General features: G+C 36.5%; 1 non-coding gene across 1 annotated transcript; it reads left to right on the top strand.

The window, feature by feature from the left end:
• Positions 1-15,997: 15,997 nt before the first annotated feature.
• Positions 15,998-16,103, top strand: LOC113597228 (U6 spliceosomal RNA). Its single transcript, XR_003418054.1, has one exon. It is a non-coding gene; the product is annotated as a U6 spliceosomal RNA (small nuclear RNA).
• The last annotated feature ends 7,766 nt before the right edge of the window (positions 16,104-23,869 follow it).

Below are 23,869 nucleotides of genomic sequence, written 5' to 3'. Positions count from 1 at the left end.
GACCGTGGGATCATGACCCCACCGTCCAACTGACTGAGCCACCCAGGCGCCCCACAAATTTGTTCTTTTTTATTGTTGTGTAGTATTCTTCTATGTATGCACATACACAGACTATATATCCATTCAATTGTTTTTGGACATTTAATATTTTTCCAGTAATTGAGAAGTATAAGTAAAGCTATTATGTACAAATTATTTGGTATACCTATTCATTCTTAAGAGTATCTAAGCGTAGAGGTCTAGCATAATTTGTAGGTTTAACTTTCATAAATACCATCTAAAAAGGTTGCCAAAGTGGTTTTACCAGTGTACATGACCACCAGCAGTGTATGAGGATTTTCTTTCTTCCATCTCTGTTTTCACACTTGGAATATTCTCTTAATTTAAGTCACTGTAGTGGGCGTTTTGTGGTTTTAATTTTAATGTCTTTGATAGTAAATAATGTGAAACTTCTCATATGCTTATTGACCATTTCAGCATCCTCTTTTTTGAAGTGTTTGGTTAGTCTTGTGACCGCTTTTTGAAACTGAGTTACTTATCTTTTCATTATTTTTTAGTGAGAGTTCTTTTTATATTCTGGATATGAGTCCTTTGTCAGATTTATTTATTGTGAATGTTTTCTTCTAGTATGTCTTCCATATTAATTCTCTTGATAATTGATGAACAGATGGTCTTAATTTAATGTCATACAGTTAGCAATTTTTTAGTGAATATCTTTTATGTGCTTTGCTTAAGAAAACTTTGCCTACTCTAAGGTCACGAAGATATACCCGTATGTTCTATTCTATAAGTAATATTGTTTTACCTTTCTCATTTGCATCAATAGTCAGAATTGAATTTCTTCTTTATTATGATAAATATAAGAATATAGATATATTTTTTCTTATTTATATTTAATTTTCTAGTGCCATTTACTGAAAAGGCCACCCATTTTCCACTGACTGGCATTGGCATGTGTATTTATGAATAAAATAACTTAGTGTGTTTAAATCTTCTTCTTGACATCCTATTCAAGTCATTTGTTTATTTGAATATTCTTATTTCAGTACCACACTGTCTTAATTACTGTAGCTTTGTAATAAGCTTTATAATCTGTTAGTGGTAAATTCTATAAAATTTCATTTTTAAAATTTTATTTGCTATTCAAAGTTCCTTGGATTTTGTTTGAGAACCCTAGTTGGGTTAGACAAAGTCCAGTTCCTATTTTAATTGGTCTGTAAATCTTTCTATGGCAAGCAAGGAGTTACTACTTTATTACAATATAAAATTGGCAGGTATTTTTTTCTTAGTGAAATTGGAGATAGCTCCAGTGAGATATAATTTTTATTATGGACAAATTTGGATTTTGTAATGTGTCACTGAAATTATTCAGACTATCTAGACTCATCAAATGATATGTAAGGATAAGAAATTCACTATACATCACCTTCATATTTAAGCAAATGTCATTGAGCTAAAATAAAATTCCAAATAGTTATGTAGAAAATTTATACTTCAGCAGTTGACTGTTTTAGGAAAATACTATAAATTGGATTGCAATTATTTTTGTTTTAATGCAATTTGAAAATCGTTTTTATGTAGATTTTAAGAGTTGGAAAAAATATTTTTAAATCCTTCAGAACTCTTTTATATCTTTATCAGAAGCAGGAAGAAAATAGGTTGTTAGCCAGATAAGGTTGTATGATGTAGGAAGGCCTTGTGTTTGTTGTCTGTTGTATTATAGGCTTGCTCGTCTTAAATGCAAACACTTGAAAGGCAAAACATGGAAATAAAGGAAAGAGAAATAACAGCCAATGTCATGAATTGAGGTTCCTGAAAGATCAGAGAGGTCCAAAATAGAAGGATTGGGCTTGGATAGGATGAGGAACACCTCTTTTGAAAGCAGAAAGACAGGAGAGAATGAGTATCGATAAATGGTTTGCAAGATAGGTGGGAGGAAGTTGAATCCTTTCCTTTTGTGAAATAGCAAGGGACACCATTTGCTGACAGGGAGGGACACAAAGGATAGGATGTAGAGTAGAGAGGTTTTCAAATAGTTTATACAGTAAGAAAGCAATTTAACCAGAGAAATTTAGCAGGATAGCTGTTAGGAGGGGTTGAAAGTTAATATTAGTTTTGTTATCATAAATTTGGTTATTGTAGAATTCTCTCCTGAAACAAGTGTACAACTTGTCATTTTGCAGGTAACACCACAAGCTACTGTATTTTTAAAAAGCTTTTTAAAATATGTTCTCTCACAGACATTTTTTTCAATACAAGTCTAGGTATTCCTTCATATAGAAACATCCTTTGATACAGCATACTATTATGCTTAGAAATTTTTTAAAAAGTCTTTAATATAATTTCCTTATATTATAACGTGGTTCTGAGTGTGATGAAGAAAGAAAATAATTATTAACTATTACCTGTATGATTAATCATCAGCTACTTAAAAGTCATAATGAAGTCACTTCAGGTTGTAGTGGCATATTATATGTGTATATATAATATATATGCAATAGGGTACCTGAATTGTGTGTGTGTGTGTACATATTCCTGACCCCTGAACAACACGGGTTTGAACTGTGCGGATTTACTTACACGTGGATTTTTTTCAGTACATACGGTACAGTACCGTAAATGTATTTTCCTTTTTTATGAGTTTCTTAACATTTTCTTTTCTCTAGCTTACTTTATTGTAAGAATACAGTACATACTACATATAACATACAAAATATGTGTTAACTGTTTATATTATCAACAGTAGGCTGGCTATTCATTGTTAAGTTAAAAAAATTTTTTTTCAATGTTTATTTATTTTTGAGACACAGAGAGACAGAGCATGAGCAGGGGAGGGGCAGTGAGAGAAGGAGACACAGAATCCGAAGCAGGTTCCAGGCTCTGAGCTGTCAGCACAGATACCAACGTGGGGCTCAAGCCCACAAACCGTGAGCTCATGCCCTGAGCTGAAGTCAGACGTTCAACTGACTGAGCTACCCCAGGTGCCCCCATTAGTTATTAAATTTTTAAAGAGTCAACGTTTACACAAAGATTTCTAACTGTTCAGGGGAGTCAACTGTGTTGTTCAAGGGTCAACCATATATATATCCTATTATATAACCTGTATAATACATCCTATTATATAACCCTTTAGATGAGTTTCCCTGCTGTCTTCTGTTCTTTATATTCCTTCTAATTGTCAGATTTAGAACTCATAATACCTTATGTTTGCATAAAACTTCAGAATTTACCACGTATTTTCCCCTCTCTTGTCCAGGCTCATTCAACTGTTGTGCTGCATGCCTAGGCCATAAAGTTAATTATTCTGTTTCTAATTCTAGTGACATTTCCTCTATAGGACAGAGGGACTACAGTAATACATTGTTAGTCAGATTGATTTAATTACACTGGAGACTTGACTTGATTTATTTCTGCATATGTTGTTATTTGAACATAAAAATACAGATATAGGATTTTTCCCAAATATGTTTCATAAATATTTTGTGTAAATTCAAAATTAATTAGTCAGGTAATTAAATCCAGTGGGCTAATGCTTTAAAAGAATTCTTTAATCATTTCTTTCTTTTTTTTTTTTTGGTAAAAATACATATGATCTTATACTAATTTATTTGTTTTGTAAATATAGCCTTTTTATTCCATTTTTTCTAGAATGAGACATACTTGAACTTAAAAGAAGAAAAATTAAACATATAATGTTAAATAACCAAGAAATTAGACATCTGCATTTCAAATCTATATATATTTTAGGAAACAATTTCAAGCTTTGAAGACAAGATTCATGGTTTAATGTTTTATATAAATCAACAATGGCTGAGATCCAAATATAAACAGTACAACTAATAAAGAAAAAAATGTTTCTATTTCTTTATGACTCCCATTAATTTACTATTCCATAACAGCACTTGTAGTGACAGTTGAAAGACTCTTTGAAAATCTCCTCAAAATCTGAAAAATCAAGACAAGATCAGTTTTAATTAGATTCATATAAAGAATTCAAACAGATATTTCTCCAAAGGTTACAATCATATTAAAAGGAACTCAATTTCACTAGTCATTAGGAAATGCAAATCAAAACCAGGATGAGATGTCATTTTATACCCACTAGAATTGCTATGATAAAATAGATAATAATGAGTGTGAGCAAGGATATGGTGATATTTGGACCTTTATACATTGTTGATGGAATCTAAAACTGTACAGACACTTTGAGAAGCAGTTTAGCAGCTCCTCAAAATGTTGCACGTTGCACATAAACCAGCAATTTTACCCTATGTATATATCCAAGGGAAGTGAAAATATGCCCACATAAAAACCTGTGGATGAATTCTTATAGCAGCCTTATTCATAATAGCCAAACAGTAGAAACAACCCAAATGTCTATCAATTGCTGAGTGGATAAGCAAAATATAGTATAATCCATAAAATGAAGTATTATACTGCAGTAAAAAGTAACGAAGTTCTGATACATGCCACAACATGGATGGAACTTGAAAGCATTATGTCAAATGAGAGACATCAGTCAGTCACAAAGACCACATATTATATAATTACATTAATACGAAATTTCTCAGAGTAGGCAGATACATAGAGATACAAAATAGATACTTTATTATTAATGGTTACCTATGCCAAAGGAAAATTGCACCAGATAAACAGGCAGGGAAGACTTTATTCAAGACTACTGCAATCAGGGTGAGAGACTGAACTTCCTTTCTCTGAAACAAAAGGTGATAGGATTAGTGCTGGGGTGAGCTAAAGGAAAAGTACTAGAAGATATTAGGGTGAAGTAGATCAGTGTGATTAGGCCATCTATGTTTGCTAATGTAGTTGGATTCTACACTCCTACAGAGACTGGGGGATAGTGCCGGTATGTCTTTTGATGATTATATTTCAAAAGGATGACTCCCAAATCCTTGTGAAAGACATTCCTAGGTTGAAAAACTGGTAAGAAGAGGCTGGAGGAAGATTTATCTATATTTCAAAAGAGCAGAAAAAGAATATGCAATCACAAGTTTTTAAAGTAAATTTTCTAAGGAAAGATGGGGGGTGGGTAGGTGGGTCAAGTGTCTATAGTCAGGGAAAAAATCATCTAAAGTTTAGTCAAGCTCTTGGGAAGGCCATCTCAGTCACCTAGGACTAGGAGAAGGGTTGGACAAGAACAAGAGTGACTGCTAATGGATACAAAGCTTTCTTTTGGAGTGAGGAAATATTCTAGAATTGATTGTGGTAACTGTTGGCCACCTCTGTGGATATATTAAAAAAAAACATTGAATTGTGTACTTTAAATTATTAATTTAGTTAATTATTTCTCTTTCAAGATGCCTATTTTTTAAAATACCTTGTATAATAGTAGGTAAGTAGTCCTACCTATTACCATTTCTTTACCAAATTACAAGAAAAAATAATGCAGTGCAATCAGTTATAATTTTGTCTGTGGTACATGTCTTTTCTTCTTAACAAATTTTACAGGGCTCTCATTACTTGACTCCAGGTGCAATTTAGTGTTTGCTTAGCACCTTTTTTCTCTTCTTTTATACTACCTGAGTTGTCAGCCAGAACAGTCAGCCATCAACATTGTTGCCCCATGATCATTTTATCTAAACTGAAAAGCAAGCTAACACCCATATCCCAAGTGACAAAATATGTGCTCAGCCAAATGTTATATCATGTACCATGATTTGGATCCAAAATCCTGGTGTGACCTTCAATTCTAATTTATTCAACAGGTACATACGAGGACCTTGAGAACTTGTCTTGCCTTTTCAACACATATCTTTGATTAAAGGTCAGGTGTAAGCAATAAGCTTTGTTTTTCCTTTTCCTGAGAAAAAGGTTACATTTGACAAGTCAGCATCATTTGACACATTTGACCTCCTGGAAATACTGCCTGTTGCATATTTTCATAATACCAGATTTTGCCAGTTTTCCTCCTACTTCACTGACTATTCCCCCTCTCCTTTGCTGAATCTCTTGTTTTCAAACTTCTGAATGTTGGAGTACTCAGATTCCGTGCTCTCCTCACTGCTTTTCTTTATCTACATGTCTGTCCTATGTGTACTTTACAGGTACACAACTTGCATTTGCTAATTAATGACAAAATTTACATAGCAAGAAAAAGAAGTTAGCATTACTTCATTCAGCATTCAGGTAGAGACTAAATAAGAATGATTTTCTTCAGCTATGAATTTAATTTATTATTTACTAAAATAGGTGCTTTAAAGCAGCTTTTTTCATGTCACTAGGAAAGTGCGATTAAAGTGATGAGACTTTGATATTATTTTTGCTTGTATAGTGTTATAAAATGACTACATCCTTATTTCACATGCAAGAGAGTTTTCCAGCAAATATGGGAGAGTATGGTCAACCTATTAACTCTTTGTTTAAAGCAGCAATATGGTATTAAAAAGTAAATGTAAACTCATTCATTTAGTAAATTTTGGTAAAATGTCTCTTTTATGACACGTTCTGCTTCAGGAACTAGAGGTATAGCAGTGAACAAAATTGAAAAAAAAATTCTGCAATATGGATTCTATATTATACTGTCAAGAGAAAGACAAAAAGGAAACAAATAAATATATAATATACTGTAAAGTAAGAAGTGCTATAGAGAAAAATAAATAAGGACAGGGGAAACTGAATATCTCAGTGGGGGTTGCAGTTTTTAAAATGATGGGCTGGGACTGAGGCACCTGGGTGGCTCAGTGGCTTGGGTGCCTGACTCCTGATCTCAGCTCAGGTCGCAACCAGGGTTATGAGATTGAGCCCTGCGTTGGGCTCCACGCTGAGCCTGAAGGCTGCTTGGGGTTCTTTCACTCTCTTTGCCCCTCCCCACTCCCTCTCTCTCAAAATAAATAAGTAAATATTTAAAAAAATAATAATGAAATGATGGTATGTGAGGATCTCTTTGAAAAGAAAGCATTTAAACATATTGTTGAAAGAGAAAAGGTAGTAAACCATGTAGATAAATATCAAGGTGAAGTGTATTCTAAGCAAAGGGGAAACAAAGTGCAAGGACCCTGAGATAAGACATATATTTAATCTGTTTGAAAAACAAGAAGTCCTGTGTGTCTTGAGAAAGGTGAGTGAGAAGAGTAGAAGGAAATGAAACCATAGAGATAGGTTCGTGTTGGGCTTTGTAAGCAAATTAAAAACATAAGTTCTTAATTTTCATGTTTAAGTAGACATTTATTGGAAGATTTTGCGCAGAGAAGTGGCTTGATCTCTTACACTTTTATTTAAAGAATCACTCTTGTTATTGTGTTGAGAATAAATTTTAAGAGGGTAGGAGTGCAAACAGGCAGATAATAAGGACATTACAAGAATCTAGGCAAGAGGTGGTGGTTGGTAGTGATCAGCATATACATATACCAAGAGTAGATGTGTATGGATTGAATGTGGAGTATGAAAGAAAGAGAGATGGCAAGGATAACTCCAACTGTTTGATTACGTGAGTAGCTAGAAGAACAAATAGCCTTTAACTGTTAAAGTATTAATGCAGGGTGAGGGGTGTGAGAGGCTCCATGCAGAGATGGTTAGAGCAATGCTAATTTTGAAATGTCCGTTACGCATTCAAATGTTGAGAATGCAATTGAATGTATGAGAATGGAGTTCAAGGAAGAGGACTGAGCATGAGATTTGCATTTGGGAGTCATGACTGTAGATCCATTATTTATGAGTGAGATCTTCAAGGAAAGACAAGACACAAAGGAAAGTGACCCGATTCCTGGGAACAGAGTCAACACAGGAGACTGAAAGGTAGCCACAATGAAAAGAAGAAACCAAGGATGTATGGTGTGCTGGAAGCCAAGTGAGTATAATGAATAAAGGCAGAATTGATCAACTGTAAATGTGGCTGAGGGATCAAGTAAGATTAGCAGTGAGAATTGCCTATGAGATTAAGCAACTGGTAACTTTGAAATAGAAGTTTTAGTGTCTCTGGAAATCCAGTGAGTGACTCGAAGAGAGAATAAGAAAGAAACTTAAGTAAATATGACTTTTTTATTTGTTTTTGTTTTTATTTTGTTTGTTTCTTTCTGTAAAAGGGAGCAGAGAAATGCATATATTAGATTGATAACAATGAAGCCATTCAGTCTCTTCAAGGATTCCTGCCACCAGATGTCTTAGTTTTTAAAAGAATGTAGAAGACACATCTTTTAAGCAGAAGATCTGTGAGAACCATGATATCAAAAAGATTTTTATAAACCTCAGTGTTAAGGACACACTCTGGTTTTGGTCTCTCACATTTCACAGTAAATGGGCTGTGGTGATAGAGAATAGAGTGGACTGAGACAGACAGTTCTTCCTAAGGCTTAGAGTACAGTAGAATTAAACTGTCTTCACCCAGCTCCCCTTCTTGTTCTTCCTTCATCTCTCAAGTAAATGCCACCTTTAGGTCCTGTCTATGAGCTTAAAACAAAGGACTTTGAAAAAATAAGACAGATTTCTGGGGCTGCCCCAGTTTAGTTCTATTTGTAATCCAATTTTTGATCCTACTAACAGTTCTGTCCTCTCCACATTATGGTAATGGGATAGGCATGAGCAAGTACCCAGCCAATCTCTTATAACAGGGGGATAACTGACTGCAGGCACAAGATGGTACTCCTTGAAATCTATTTCACAGCCTGCCTGCCTTCCACAACCTGCCTGCCTACCCCCTCCAGTGACTAAATGTAGTGGGAATACTAAAGCAGATCCCTTCGATACACAAGACTCTTGACCAACTTTGATTCTCAACTCACAAATGGTTTTGCTGAGCCTACCTTGAACTCCATCCAACATTCTCTTCTTCTGTCCTTCATTTACATCACAGTGTGACAACTTTTCCACCCTTCCCTGGTTCCTTCTCTATTTCTTTTTGTGCAAACATTTCAGGGACTATTGCAAACAAGATCTGAGTTGTCATCAATACCTGGAGATCCAAAGCATTTTCATGCTCTTCTTCTCTGTCCCCTGTTCAAAGGGGAATGTATAGGGGCCAGGTTAAAAAAAAATGAAGTTTTAGTGAAAGTCTGGCCCACGGTAAGCCCACTGGGTCTGCAGACTCATTCTGTGGTCATTTTTTGATTCCTGAGCACAGAAATGGAATTGGAATACTTGGCAGTAGGAGTCACTCCAGATTGAGTCCCTGGTCTATGGAGTAAAAGTTAATATAATGGGGGAAGCCTAATAGAATACTTTAAAATCACTCCTCCTCCCAACCACATCCAAGGAAACAATACCTTTTCCTAAGATATATGATGAAGACTAGTGTGACTATTAGACCTAAAAGATACAGAGGTATTGGGTCCCTATAACATATACATTTAATTTGGTATTGTAGCCACTGCAGAAACTAGAGAATTAATTATTATAGACTATTGTTGGCTCTATAAGTAGTAGCCCCAATATCACCTGCTGCATCAGGCATGATGCCAACTTCTAGAACAGATTAATAATGTCTCAGGCAAATGGTATATGATCATTTATTTCACAAATGGATTTTTTTCTATTTCAATTATAAAAGAAATGAGAAACAGTTTTCATTCACATCAGATAGACAATACTAATTTATAGGTTTTGTTTTGTTTTAATATATGAAATTTATTGTCAAATTGGTTTCCATACAACACCCAATGCTCATCCCAAAAGGTGCCCTCCCCAATACCCATCACCCACCCTTCCCTCCCTCCCACCCCCCCCATCACCCCTCAGTTTGTTCTCAGTTTTTAAGAGTCTCTTATGCTTTGGCTCTCTCCCACTCGAACCTCTTTTTTTTTCCTTCCCCTCCCCCATGGGTTCCTGCTAAGTTTCTCAGGATCCACATAAGAGTGAAACCATATGGTATCTGTCTTTCTCTGTATGGCTTATTTCACTTAGCATCACACTCTCCAGTTCCATCCACGTTGCTACAAAGGGCCATATTTCATTCTTTCTCATTGCCACGTAGTACTCCGTTGTGTATATAAACCACAATTTCTTTATCCATTCGTCAGTTGATGGACATTTAGGCTCTTTCCATAATTTGGCTATTGTTGAGAGTGCTGCTATAAACATTGAGGTACAAGTGCCCCTATGCATCAGTACTCCTGTATCCCTTGGGTAAATTCCTAGCAGTGCTACTGCTGGGTCATAAGGTAGGTCTATTTTTAATTTTTTGAGGAACCTCCACACTGTTTTCCAGAGTGGCTGCACCAGTTTGCATTCCAACCAGCAGTGCAAGAGGGTTCCTGTTTCTCCACATCCTCTCCAGCATCTATAGTCTCCTGATTTGTTCATTTTGGCCACTCTGACTGGCGTGAGGTGATATCTGAGTGTGGTTTTGATTTGTATTTCCCTAATGAGGAGCGACGTTGAGCATCTTTTCATGTGCCTGTTGGCCATCCAGATGTCTTCTATAGAGAAGTGTCTATTCATGTCTTCTGCCCATTTCTTCACTGGATTACTTGTTTTTCAGGTGTGGAGTTTGGTGAGCTCTTTATAGATTTTGGATACTAGCCCTTTGCCCGATGTGCCATTTGCAAATATCTTGTCCCATTCCGTTAGTTGCCTTTTACTTTTGTTGATTGTTTCCTTTGCTGTGCTGAAGCTTTTTATCTTCATGAGGTCCCAATAGTTCATTTTTGCTTTTAATTCCCTTGCCTTCGGGATGTGTCAAGTAAGAAATTGCTACAGCTGAGGTCAGAGAGGTCTTTTCCTGTTTTCTCCTCTAGGGTTTTGAAGGTTTCCTGTCTCACATTCAGGTCCTTTATCCATTTTGATTTTATTTTTGTGAATGGTGTGAGAAAGTGGTCTAGTTTCAACCTTCTGCATGTTGCTGTCCAGTTCTCCCAGCACCATTTGTTAAAGAGACTGTCTTTTTTCCATTGGATGTTCTTTCCTGCTTTGTCAAAGATTCGTTGGCCATACGTTTGTGGGTTTAGTTCTGGGGTTTCTATTCTGTTCCATTGGTCTATGTGTCTGTTTTTGTGCCAATACCATGCTGTCTTGATGATGACAACTTTGTAGTAGAGGCTAAAGTCTGGGATTGTGATGCCTCCTGCTTTGGTCTTTTTCTTCAAAATTACTTTGGCTATCCGGGGCCTTTTGTGGTTCCATATGACTTTTAGGATTGCTTGTTCTAGCTTCGAGAAGAATGCTGGTGCAATTTTGATTGGGATTGCATTGAATGTGTAGATAGCTTTGGGTAGTATTGACATTTTGACAATATTTATTCTTCCAACCCATGAACATGGAATGTTTTTCCATTTCCTTATATCTTCTTCAATTTCCTTCATAAGCTTTCTATAGTTTTCAGCATACAGATCTTTAACATCTTTGGTTAGATTTATTCCTGGGTATTTTATGCTTCTTGGTGCAATTGTGAATGGGATCAGTTTCTTTATTTGTCTTTCTGTTGCTTCATTATTAGTGTATAAGAATGCAAGTGATTTCTGTACATTGATTTTGTATCCTGCAATTTTGCTGAATTCATGTATCAGTTCTAGCAGACTTGGTGGAGTCTATCAGATTTTCCATGTATAATATATGTCATCTGCAAAAAGTGAAAGCTTGACTTCATCTTTGCCAATTTTGATGTCTTTGATTTCCTTTTGTTGTCTGATTGCTGATGCTAGCACTTCCAACACTATGTTAAACAACAGCTGTGAGAGTGGGCATCCCTGTCATGTTCCTGATCTCAGGGGGAAAGCTCTCAGTTTTTCCCCATTGAGGATGATATTAGCTGTGGGCTTTTCATAAATGGCTTTTATGATCTTTAAGTATGTTCCTTCTATCCCGACATTCTTGAGGTTTTTTATTAAGAAAGGATGCTGAATTTTGTCAAATGCTTTTTCTGCATCGATTGACAGGATCATATGGTTCTTATCTTTTCTTTTATTAATGTGATGTATCACATTGATTTATTTGTGAATGTTGAACCAGCCCTGCATCCCAGGAATGAATCCCGCTTGATCATGGTGAATAATTCTTTTTACATGCCGTTGAATTCGATTGGCTAGTATCTTATTGAGAATTTTTGCATCCATATTCATCAGGGATATTGGCCTGTAGTTCTCTTTTTTTACTCGGTCTCTGTCTGGTTTAGGTATCAAAGTAATACTGGCTTCATAGAATGAGTCTGGAAGTTTTCCTTCCCTTTCTATTTTTTGGAATAGCTTGAGAAGGATAGGTATTATTTCTGCTTTAAACGTCTGGTAGAACTCCCCTGGGAAGCCATCTGGTCCTGGACTCTTATTTGTTGGGAGATTTTTGATAACTGATTCAATTTCTTCGCTGGTTATGGGTCTGTTCAAGCTTTCTATTTCCTCCTGATTGAGTTTTGGAAGTGTGTGGGTGTTTAGGAATTTGTCCATTTCTTCCAGGTTGTCTAATTTGTTGGCGTATAATTTTTCATAGTATTCCCTGATAATTGCTTGTATTTCTGAGGGATTGGTTGTGATAATTCCATTTTCATTCATGATTTTATCTATTTGGGTCATCTCCCTTTTCTTTTTGAGAAGCCAGGCTAGAAGTTTATCAATTTTGTTTACTTTTTCAAAAAACCAACTCTTGGTTTCGTTGATCTGCTCTACAGTTTTTTTAGATTCTATATTGTTTATTTCTGCTCTAATCATTATTATTTCTCTTCTTCTGCTAGGTTTAGGGTGTCTTTGCTGTTCTGCTTCTATTTCCTTTAGGTGTGCTGTTAGATTTTGTACTTGGGATTTTTCTTGCTTCTTGAGATAGGCCTGGATTGCAATGTATTTTCCTCTCAGGACTGCCTTTGCTGCATCCCAAAGCGTTTGGTTTGTTGTATTTTCATTTTTGTTTGTTTCCATATATTTTTTAATTTCTTCTCTAATTGCCTGGTTGACCCACTCATTCTTTAGTAGGGTGTTCTTTAACCTCCATGCTTTTGGAGGTTTTCCAGACTTTTTCCTGTGGTTGATTTCAAGATTCATAGCATTGGGGTGTGAAAGTATGCATGGTATGATCTCAATTCTTGTATACTTATGAAGGGCTGTTTTGTGACCCAGTATGTGATCTGTCTTGGAGAATGTTCTATGTGCAGTAGAGAAGAAAGTATATTCTGTTGCTTTGGGATGCAGAGTTCTAAATATATCTGTCAAGTCCATCGGATCCAATGAATCATTCAGGGCCCTTGTTTCTTTATGACCGTGTGTCTAGATGATCTATCCATTTCTGTAAGCGGGGTGTTAAAGTCCCCTGCAATTACCACATTCTTATCAATAAGGTTACTTATGTTTATGAATAATTGTTTTATATACTTGGGGACTCCCATATTCGGCGCATAGACATTTATAATTGTTAGCTCTTCCTGATGGATAGACCCTGTAATTATTATATAATGACCTTCTTCATCTCTTCTTACAGCTTTTAATTTAAAGTCTAGTTTGTCTGATATAAGTATGGCTACTCCAGCTCTCTTTTGACTTCCAGTAGCATGATAAATAGTTCTCCATCCCCTCACTTTCAATCTGAAAGTGTCCTCAGGTCTAAAATGAGTCTCTTGTAGACAGCAAATAGACGGGTGTTGTTTTTTTATCCATTCTGATACCCTGTGTCTTTTGGTTGGTGCATTTAGTCCATTTACATTCAGTGTTATTATAGAAAGATATGGGTTTAGAGTCATTGTGATGTCTGTAGGTTTCATGCTTGTAGCGATGTCTCTGGTACTTTGTCTCACAGGATCCCCCTTAGGATCTCTTGTAGGGCTGGTTTAGTGGTGATGAATTCCTTCAGTTTTTGTTTGTTTGGGAAGACCTTTATCTCTCCTTCTATTCTAAATGACAGATTTGCTGGATAGAGGATTCTCAGCTGCATATATTTTCTGTTCATCACATTGAAGATTTCCTGCCATTCCTTTCTGGCCTGCCAAGTTTCAGTAGAGATCCGTCACGAGTGTTATCGGTCTCCCTTTATATGTTAGAGCACATTTATCCCTGGCTGCTTTCAGAATTCTCTCTATCCTTGTGTGTTGCCAATTTCACTATGATATGTCGTGCAGATTGATTTAAGTTACGTCTGAAGGGAGTTCTCTGTGCCTCCTGGATTTCAATGCCTTTTTCCTTCCCCAGATCAGGGAAGTTCTCAGCTATTATTTCTTCAAGTACACCTTCAGCACCTTTCCCTCTCTCTTCCTCCTCTGGAATACCAATTATGTGTAGATTATTTCTCTTTAGTGCATCACTTAGTTCTCTAATTTTCCCCTCATACTCCTGGATTTTTTTATCTCTCTTTTTCTCAGCTTCTTCTTTTTCCATAATTTTATCTTCCAGTTCACCTATTCTCTTCGCTGCCCCTTCAATCCAAGCTGTGGTTGTCTCCATTTTATTTATAGCTCATTTATAGCATTTTTTAGGTCCTCCTGGCTGTTCCTTAATCCCTTGATCTCTGTAGCAATAGATTCTCTGCTGTCCTGTATACCGTTTTCAAGCCGAGCAATTAATTTTATGACTATTATTCTAAATTCACTTTCTGTTATAATGTTTAAATCCTTTTTGATCAGTTCATTAGCTGTTGTTATTTCCTGGAGATTCTTTTGTGGGGAATTCTTCGTTTCATCATTTTGGATAGTCCCTGGAGTGGTGAGGAACTTCAGGGCACTTCCCCTGTGCTGTCTTGAATAACTTACGTTGGTGGGCGGGGCCGCAGTCAGACCTGATGTCTGCCCCAGCCCACCGCTGGGGCCACAGTCAGACTGGTGTGTACCTTCTCTTCCCCTCTCGTAGGGGCGGGATTCACTGTGGGGTGGCGTGGCCCACCTGGGCTACTTGCACACTACCAGGCTTGTGGTGCTAGGGATCTGGAGTATTAGCTGGGGTGGATCGGCAAGGTGCATGGGGGAGGGAGGGGCAGGCTCAGCTCACTTATCCTTCAGTGATCCTCTTCGGGAGGGTCCCTGAGGCTCCGGGAGGGAGTCAGACCCGCCCCGGAGGAATGGATCCACAGAAGCACAGTGTTGGGTGTTGGCGCAGTGCAAGCAAGTTCCCTGGCAGAAACTGGTTCCCTTTGGGATTTCGGCTGGGGGATGGGCGAGGGAGATGGTGCTGGCAAGCGCCTTTGTTCCCCGCCACACTGCGCTCTGTCATCCGGGGCTCCACAACTCTCCCTCCCATTGTCCTCCAGCCCTCCTGCTCTCCGAGCAAAGCTGTTAGCTTATAACCTTCCAGATGTTAAGTCCTGCTTGCTGTCTGAACACGCTCTATCTGACCCCTCTGCTTTTGCAAGCCAGACTCGAGGGCTCTGCTTTGCCGGTGGGCTGCCCCTCCACCCGGGCTGCCCCTCCGCCCCAGCTCCCTCCTGCCAGTACATGTAGTGCACACCACCTCTCCGCCCTTCCTACCTTCTTCCGTGGGCCTCTCGTCTATGCTTGGCTCTGGAGAATCCATTCTGCTAGACTTCTGGTGGTTTTCTGGGTTATTTAGGCAGGTGTGTGAGGAATCTAAGTGATCAGCAGGACGTGGTGAGCCCAGTGTCCTCCTACTCCGCCATCTTCCTCCCAGAATACAATATATATTGTTTTACAACTATCTGTTTCACTTTGAAGTAGGTTTGGAATCACATTCATGTAAAATGCTCAAACTTTAATTTGAGCCCTTTTCCCTCATACATAATATCTAATAAATTCAGAGGCAATCTTGTTTGGTAAATTGGTCATATATTTAGTGTTAGATTGTGGGAGAGAAACTCATAATAGACTGCTTTCCTAGACTTTGGGCACCTCGTCTGGAGGGTCTCAAAAATGAGCTCTCTCAAGTTGGCCTCCCTGAAAATGGCCTTATAGTTTTATCTTAGGACCGTGTCAACTCTCCTATGCTTTCTCATATTGAAGGCAAAGAGATTCAGACTAGAGGGAAATCCCGTAGAACATCAGACTAAACCCTTACTTCATTGGACATAATTCCAATGTGATAGAGTGAACAAAAAATGACCTGAATTAAGAATATATATCGATTCATTTTAATGACCATTGGCCTGGTCAACCGGTCAGGGGTCTGGATGGAAAAAATCTGAGAGTCTGCTCCCTTCAGCAGCACATATACTAAAATTGAACGATACAGAGAAGATTAGCATGGCCCCTGTGCAAGGATGACACGCAAATTCGTGAAGCGTTCCATATTTTTCTGGATGGCCAACAGGCACATGAAAAGATGCCCAACGTCACTCCTCATCAGGGAAATACAAATCAAAACCACACTCAGATATCACCTCACGCCAGTCAGAGTGGCCAAAATGAACAAATCAGGAAACTATAGATGCTGGAGAGGATGTAGAAAACGGGAACCCTCTTGCACTGTTGGTGGGAATGCAAATTGGTGCAGCCACTCTGGAAAACAGTGTGGAGGTTCCTCAAAAAATTAAAAATATACCTACCCTATGACCCAGCAATAGCACTGCTAGGAATTTACCCAAGGGATACAGGAGTACTGATGCATAGGGGCACTTGTACCTCAATGTTTATAGCAGCACTCTCAACAATAGCCAAATTATGGAAAGAGCCTAAATGTCCATCAACTGACGAATGGATAAAGAAATTGTGGTTTATATACACAACGGAGTACTACGTGGCAATGAGAAAGAATGAAATATGGCCCTTTGTAGCAACGTGGATGGAACTGGAGAGTGTGATGCTAAGTGAAATAAGCCATACAGAGAAAGACAGATACCATATGGTTTCACTCTTATGTGGATCCTGAGAAACTTAGCAGGAACCCATGGGGGAGGGGAAGGAAAAAAAAAAAAAGAGGTTCGAGTGGAAGAGAGCCAAAGCATAAGAGACTCTTAAAAACTGAGAACAAACTGAGGGGTGATGGGGGGGGGTGGGAGGGAGGGGAGGGTGGGTGATGGGTATTGGGGAGGGCACCTTTTGGGATGAGCACGGGGTGTTGTATGGAAACCAATTTGACAATAAACTTCATATATTGAAAAAAAAAGGAAAAAAGGTGAGAGATCTGAGACAAGGTCTTTGGTAGAGTTGTGTGAATGGATATATGGCAGAGGGCATAGAGTGAAGATTTTTGTATTTATATCAGAAAGCATCCATCATGGAAGAGGCACTGCACAATGAAGTAGACAAAATGACTTAACCAGCTTTCTTCATTGACCATCCTGTAATTAGGATAATAAGCACAATAAAAAAACAAATGGCCAAAGTGGCAGAGATGGAGACTATTTATGGGCTCAATTTCATGAAGTCTGTTACCAATGTATATCTAGCCTTTGCTGCCTCTGCATGTGCAACTGTCAGTGATAGAAATCAACACTGAGCCCCTTGAAAACAATCAGGAGATGACCTTGATCAGCTGAAGACTGGAGACTAGTATTACTGAGGAGGAAAGAAAGGAATGCATGTGAAACCCTGGTGATCCATTTTCAGTGCCTCCTGGTATTCCCTTCCCCAAGTGCTGTAACTGTGGACAGATATGTGCAGCAAACTGAGAAGTGTATGATGGTCAAGTCTCAGACCACATAGAGGGGGTATTTTGGAAATGAATTTCTTTTCTTAGCATTGATTGATTAACTCTTGATATGCTACATCTAGGCTAAAAAACATACTAGCTTTACTTATTTTTAGATAAAATTAGAATCTTCTATATAGACTTTCTGTATAGACTTCTTATCTTAATTTAGATTGAGATTGATGCAAAAAGATTTTATTTAGACATATATATTAAAGATAATGGTTAGTCCACATATTTTCACCTACAATAAAGCAGCAGGAAAAATTTAAAACATAGTCTTCCTGTTTCTGGTTACTCTTAAATGTTACTGGGTTAGATAACATCCGTTTATCTCACCACCTTTTTTCCACTCTGCTTTCTGAGATCGAAGACTGACCTGAATAGACTATACCAATGGGTTCCCTTTCCCTATAGCTTTCAGTTAGAATCAGTAATTTGGGAACTTGCAGGAGATCAGAAAAAGGTAGGAAAGTAAGGTTGGGGAATCTTTTACCCTGAAGTCTTTCCTAAAGGAGTAATTTGAATTGCTTGTTTTTGTCTAAGTTCCCAGTTCTTCTAAAATTGGTCACTGGAATATGATTATTTGCTTCTAGATTCTCTTAACGCCACATCTCTTTTTTTTCTCTTAGGGCATACTGTTGATAATACCTGCCCTCACTGATACTAGCCCCAGGATATTGCACTATCTTTTGTGGTTTTCCAACACCTTCCCCATAGCTTTGTAAATAGTTTTTGAAATGAATTCTCCTGGGACTCTAAGTGATACAGTAATTCATTGTTTTTCAACATTTTTTTCATTATCTATCCCCTAAGGAATATTTTTAGACATTATTAAATGCTATTATAATATCCCAGATTTTTTCACACTCAAAATCCAATTTCCCCCACCTGGGGGTGATATTGCTCCTGTTGAGACTATAGGAGTAGCTGGTTAACAGAGGTAGCCTAATGGGATTTATGGTTTACATGCACATATCATCAAGGACTTCAACTGTTGGGAGAAAATAGGACATGGTAGGCTTACAGAATGTGATTTGTACCTTGAACTAGCAGTTTATAAATGCTTAGAATGCATAGATCTGGAAACCAAGAAGTAACAGTGAAGGTTATCATTATTACATATAGTAACCCCTTGAGAAAATTTTCTTCTTGTCACTGCAACCTTGAACTTGGTGACTGTGAGAATTGAGTGTGAGAATTCTAGTGCCCAAAGCAGGAATGTTTACTCAAAAAGATACAATCATGATTCAATGAATGGGAGGCTAAATCTACTCCTGGCCACTTGGGGCTTCTCATGTTTCTTCATCAACAAGAAGGGAACTTACCAAAGTTATTGATTAGATTCCCTTATCAGGGAGGTATTACAATAATGTACAAAAAGAGGGCTATTATTGGAATCCAGAAGATTTTCTGTTGTACCTCTTGCTATTTCTTTGTGTTTATTAATACCCATAATCAGTGGAATACAGTGGTAAAGCAATGTGTCAGGTTTCATAGGACAGATGGTTCAGGTTACCACATTAAAGAACCCTGTCCAGAAAAGTTCTGGCAGAGAGTAAGGAGAATATGAAATGTATTATGAATTAAGGCAGTTACAATCACCAACCTAGGTTTTTTTGACTAGCTAAAAAAGTGGGGACTTAGCAGCCATATTCTACAGTATTTAACTTTATTTCCTCCCTCCTTTCTCCCAGGATATTCAATATGAAACTAACTGAAGAAATATATTTGGCCAAAGAAAATAATCTGAATCTTGAAAGCTTTGAAATTACTAGCTTGATAAAAATTGAATACAATCTGACTTGTTAAGGTCAGCTGTAATAGAGTGTAATGTTGTTGTACCAAAAACCAAGTTAATTTTCAAAATCAAAAACTTATATGGTAAATTACATACTATTCTACTTATAGGAAGGAAACTTAAGTGAATTCTTCTTTACATTTGTTATTTTGCTTAATTATATGTAGGTAAAAATCATGTATACACCTAATGTGTCCTAACTGTATTTAGTTTAGTATGTTATTTTTTAATTTTATTTTTTAATTTTTATTTATTTATTTATTTATTTATTTATTTATTTAGAGAAGGAGAGAGGGGCAGAGAGAGAGAGGGAAAGAGAGAATCCCAATAAGGCTCCACACTCAATGCAGAGCCTGCCCCTAAGGCTCATCTCACAACCATGAGATAGACACTTAAGCTGAAATCAAGAGTTAGATACTTAACTGATTGAGCAACCCAGGCACCACAGTATATTATTTTTTAAAGTAATACTTCAGTTTATACATTTTACATCCTCAAATATAAAACTAGCTTCTAATTCAAACACTTTTTTCAAATTTTTTCTTTAATGTTTATTTATTCTTGAGACAGAGACAAAGCATGAACAGGGGAGGGGCAGAGAGAGAGGGAGACACAGAATCTGAAACCGGCTCCAGGCTCTTAGCTGTCAGCATAGAGCCCGATGCGGGGCTCAAACCCATGAACTGTGAGATCATGACCTGAGCTGAAGTCGGAGGCTTAACTGACTGAGCCACCCAGGAGCCCCTCAAATACCTTTAAAATATAATTAAGATGATGTTTCTTTCTGATTAAATATATCATCTTTAGTGTTTTGTCTCCAGGTTATAGCACAGTGAGCAACTTACTTTTAATGAATTACAGTAAACTATTCGTTGAATGAATGAAAACTTAGTTTAAAACAAACAAACAAACAAACAAACAAAAACTACCAAAAATATCAGGTAAAGCATCCAAGAGTTTATGTCATAATCTTATTCAAGATCTAAGATTGTTGATGATCCTTGAATTTCTTTTATATAACCCTTTATAGATAATATACAGAAAAAAAATGTTGCCATTGTTTTCTTTTTTTTTAATTTTTTTTAACATTTATTTATTATCAAGAGACAGAGAGAGACAGAGAGTGAGTGCGGGAGCAACAGAGAGAGAGAGGGAGACGCAGGATCCAAAGCAGGCTCCAGGGTCTGAGCTGTCAGCGCAGAGACTGACATTGGGCTTGAACCCACTAACCATGAGATCATGACCTGAGCTGAAGTTGGTCACTTAACCGACTGAGCCACCCAGGCGCTCTGATGTTACCATTGTTTTCAATGAAAAAATATGAAATATATTCTAGAAAACTATATCAATTAGAAAGATGAATGATCCAGATATTATAATTAATAATATTGAATTTCTGGAATGTGATAAACCACTGATTTTCTTCAATCTCCCTTACTGTAATTAATTTTGTTGGTTTAATCCTTTTTTGAGATCCAAATCTTTCAGATTTGGCCTGTGGTAAATTAAATTAAAAAGTACATATTATGTTCTGTGATACAGACTGACTTTTGTTCATAGCAATGTGTCTACCAACCTCATATTTGCAAGTGTGTATGTGTGCAATTACTGGACCAGACAATGAACAATGTTTATTATAGAATCTATGAAATTCTTGTTTATCTGAGCTGTGTCCATATAATGACTTGATTGTCCATAAACCAAAAGATGAACTATTTGGAATTGAATAAAAAGAAGTTTCTAAAATTAACAAGTAAAGTAATCATCTAATAAATTCTTTTAAGTTCCTCTATTTTGATTGTCATGAACATTACTAAATACCATAAAGGAACTAAAACATAGCTCTAATCCATGTGCTTCATTTAAATAAGGGAGATAAAAATATAACCACCCTTCATAGTTTCCTCAGAGAAGTCTGAGTTTATACCTGTGTCCCTAACTTAAATATTGATGCCCCTTTTATTCCTAAAGGTGGTCATGTTAGGTTAATATTATATAGTCATCACCGTAGAGGTAATGCATATAAACCAATAACTAAAATATGGAGTGGTAACTAATTAGTATCAGGAAATAAGATAAGTGCAAAGCAATTACCATTGGAATTCATGATTGGGTGAGTTCAATTCTCTCTGGTGATCAGGGAAGACTTCAAAGCAGATATGGCAGACAAATACGCCATATCTTAAAGAAAGAGGACTATTTCAACAGAGAGAAAATGAAGGAGAGGCAGTTTATTCAAAATATCTATATGTTTAATGTGAAAAATTATTCACACTAAAGTTGAAATGTTGATTAAAAATGTGGATTTTTTTGGAGTGCCTGGATGGCACTTCATGACATATATCTCAAGATTGCTTTGCCTATTCAGAGTCTCTGTGGTTCCATACAAATTTTTTGGATTGTTTCTTCTAGTTCTGTGAAAACAGTTGGTAGTTTGACACAGTTGCACTAAATCTGTAGATTGTTTTGGGGACTATAAACATTTTAACAATATTTGTTCTTCTAATGATTGAGCATGGAACGTCTTTCTATTTCTTTCTGTTGTCTTCTATTTCTTTCATCAATGTTTTATAGTTTTCAGAGTATAGGTCTTTCACTTCTTTGCTTAGGTTTGTTCCTAGGTATTTTATTATTTTTAATGCAGTTGTAAAAGGGATTGTTTTCTTAATTTCTCTTTCTGCTGCTTCATTATTGTTGTAAAGAAACGTAACAGATTTCTGAATGTGGATTTTGTATTCTGCAAATTTACTGAGTTAGTTTATCAGTTTTAACACTTTTTTGGTGGAATATTTTGGGTTTTCTATATATATAGTATTATGTCATCTGCAAATAGTGAAAGTTTTACTTCTTTCTTAGCAATTTGGATGCCTTTTATTTCTTTTTGTTGTCTGATTTCTGTGGCTAGGGCTTCCAGTACTATGTTGAATAAAAGTAGTGAGAGTGAGTGGACATCTTAAGGGAAAAACTCTCAGTTTTTCACCACTGAGTATGATGTTTGCTGTGGGTTTTGCATATATGGCCTTTATTATGTTGAAGTATATTCCCTTCAAACTTACTTGTTGAGGGTTTTTATTGTGAATGAATGCTGTACTTTGTCAAATGTTTTTTCTAAGTCTATTGGAATGAGCATATGGTTGTTATCCTTTCTCTTACTGATGTGATGTATCATGTTGATTGATTTGTGAATATTGAAACACTCTTGCAACCTAGGAATAAGTCCCACTTAATTGTGGTGAAAGATTTTTTTTTTAAATGTATTATTGGATTTAGTTTGCTAGTATTTTGTTGAGGAGTTTTACATCAATGTTCATCAGAGATTTTGGCATGTGGTCCTGTTTCAGTGGAGTCTTTACCTGGTCTTGGTATCAGAGTAATGCTGGCCTCATAGAATGAATTTAGAAGGTTCCCCCCCTCCCTTTATTTATTTATTGTTTTTTGGAATAGTTTGAGAAGAATAGGTATTAGCTCTCCTTTAAATGTTTAGTAGAATTTGTCCATGAAGCCATCTGATCCAGGACTTTTGTTGGGAGGTTTTGATTACTGATTCAATTTCTTTGCTGGTAATTGGTCTGTTCAAATTTTCTACTCTTTCTATTTCAGTTTTGGTAATCTATATGTTTCTAGGAATTTATCCATTTCTTCCAAGTTGTCCAATTTGTTGGCATATAGTTTTTCATAATATTCTCTCATGATTATTTGTATTTCTGTGGTATTGATTGCTATTTCTCCTCTCTAATTTGTGATTTTATTTATATTAGTCCTTTCTCCTTTTTTCTTGATAAGTCTGGCTAGAGGTTAGTCAATTTTATTGATTTTTTTTCGAAGAACCAGCTCCTGGTTTCATTGATCTGTTCTATTGTGGTTTTTTTGTTTGTTTTTTGTTTTTGTTTTTGTATCCAAATCATTTATTTCTGCTCTAATCTTTATTATTTCCTTCCTTCTACTGGCTTTAGGTTTTGTTTGTTGTTATTTTTCTAGCTCCTTTAGGTATAAGGTTAAGTTGTTTAAGATAAACCTGTAATGCTTAAACTTCTCTCTTAGAAAAGCTTTTGCTGCATCCTAAAGTTTGTGGATCGTGTGTTTTCAGTTTGATTTGTTTCCATGTACTTTTCATTTCTTCTCTTATTTCCTGTTTCACTTACTCATTTTTAGTAGCATGTTATTTGGCTTCCATGTATTTGTAGTCTTTCCAGATCTTTTCTTGTGGTTGACTTCTAGTTTCAGTGGTCAGAAAAGATGCATGGTGTGATTTTGATCTTCTTGCATATGTTGAGGCTGGTTTTGTGGGCTAATATGTGATACATTCTGGAGAACGTTCCATGTACAATTGAAAAGAATGTGTAGTCTGTTGTTGTAGAATGGAACGGTCTGAATATGTTTGTTAAATTTGTGTCATTCAAAGCCATTGTTTCCTTGTTTATTTTTGGTTCACATGATCTATCCATGGGTAAGTGTGGTGTTAAAGTCCCTGACTATTATTATATTATTATCCATAATTTTCTCTATGCTTGTTACTAACTGTTTTATGTATTTGGGTGTTCCTATGTTGGGCATATAAATATTTATAATTGTTATATCTTCTTTTTGCTTGTTCCTTTATTTTCATATAGTGTTCTTTTTGTTTCTTGTT

Source organism: Acinonyx jubatus, chromosome B4 (genome assembly GCF_027475565.1).
Source record: "Acinonyx jubatus isolate Ajub_Pintada_27869175 chromosome B4, VMU_Ajub_asm_v1.0, whole genome shotgun sequence".
NCBI classification, from domain to species: domain Eukaryota; kingdom Metazoa; phylum Chordata; class Mammalia; order Carnivora; family Felidae; genus Acinonyx; species Acinonyx jubatus.
The sequence above is the reverse complement of the archived record's forward strand: the minus strand, read 5'-3'. Positions and strand labels throughout refer to the sequence as shown.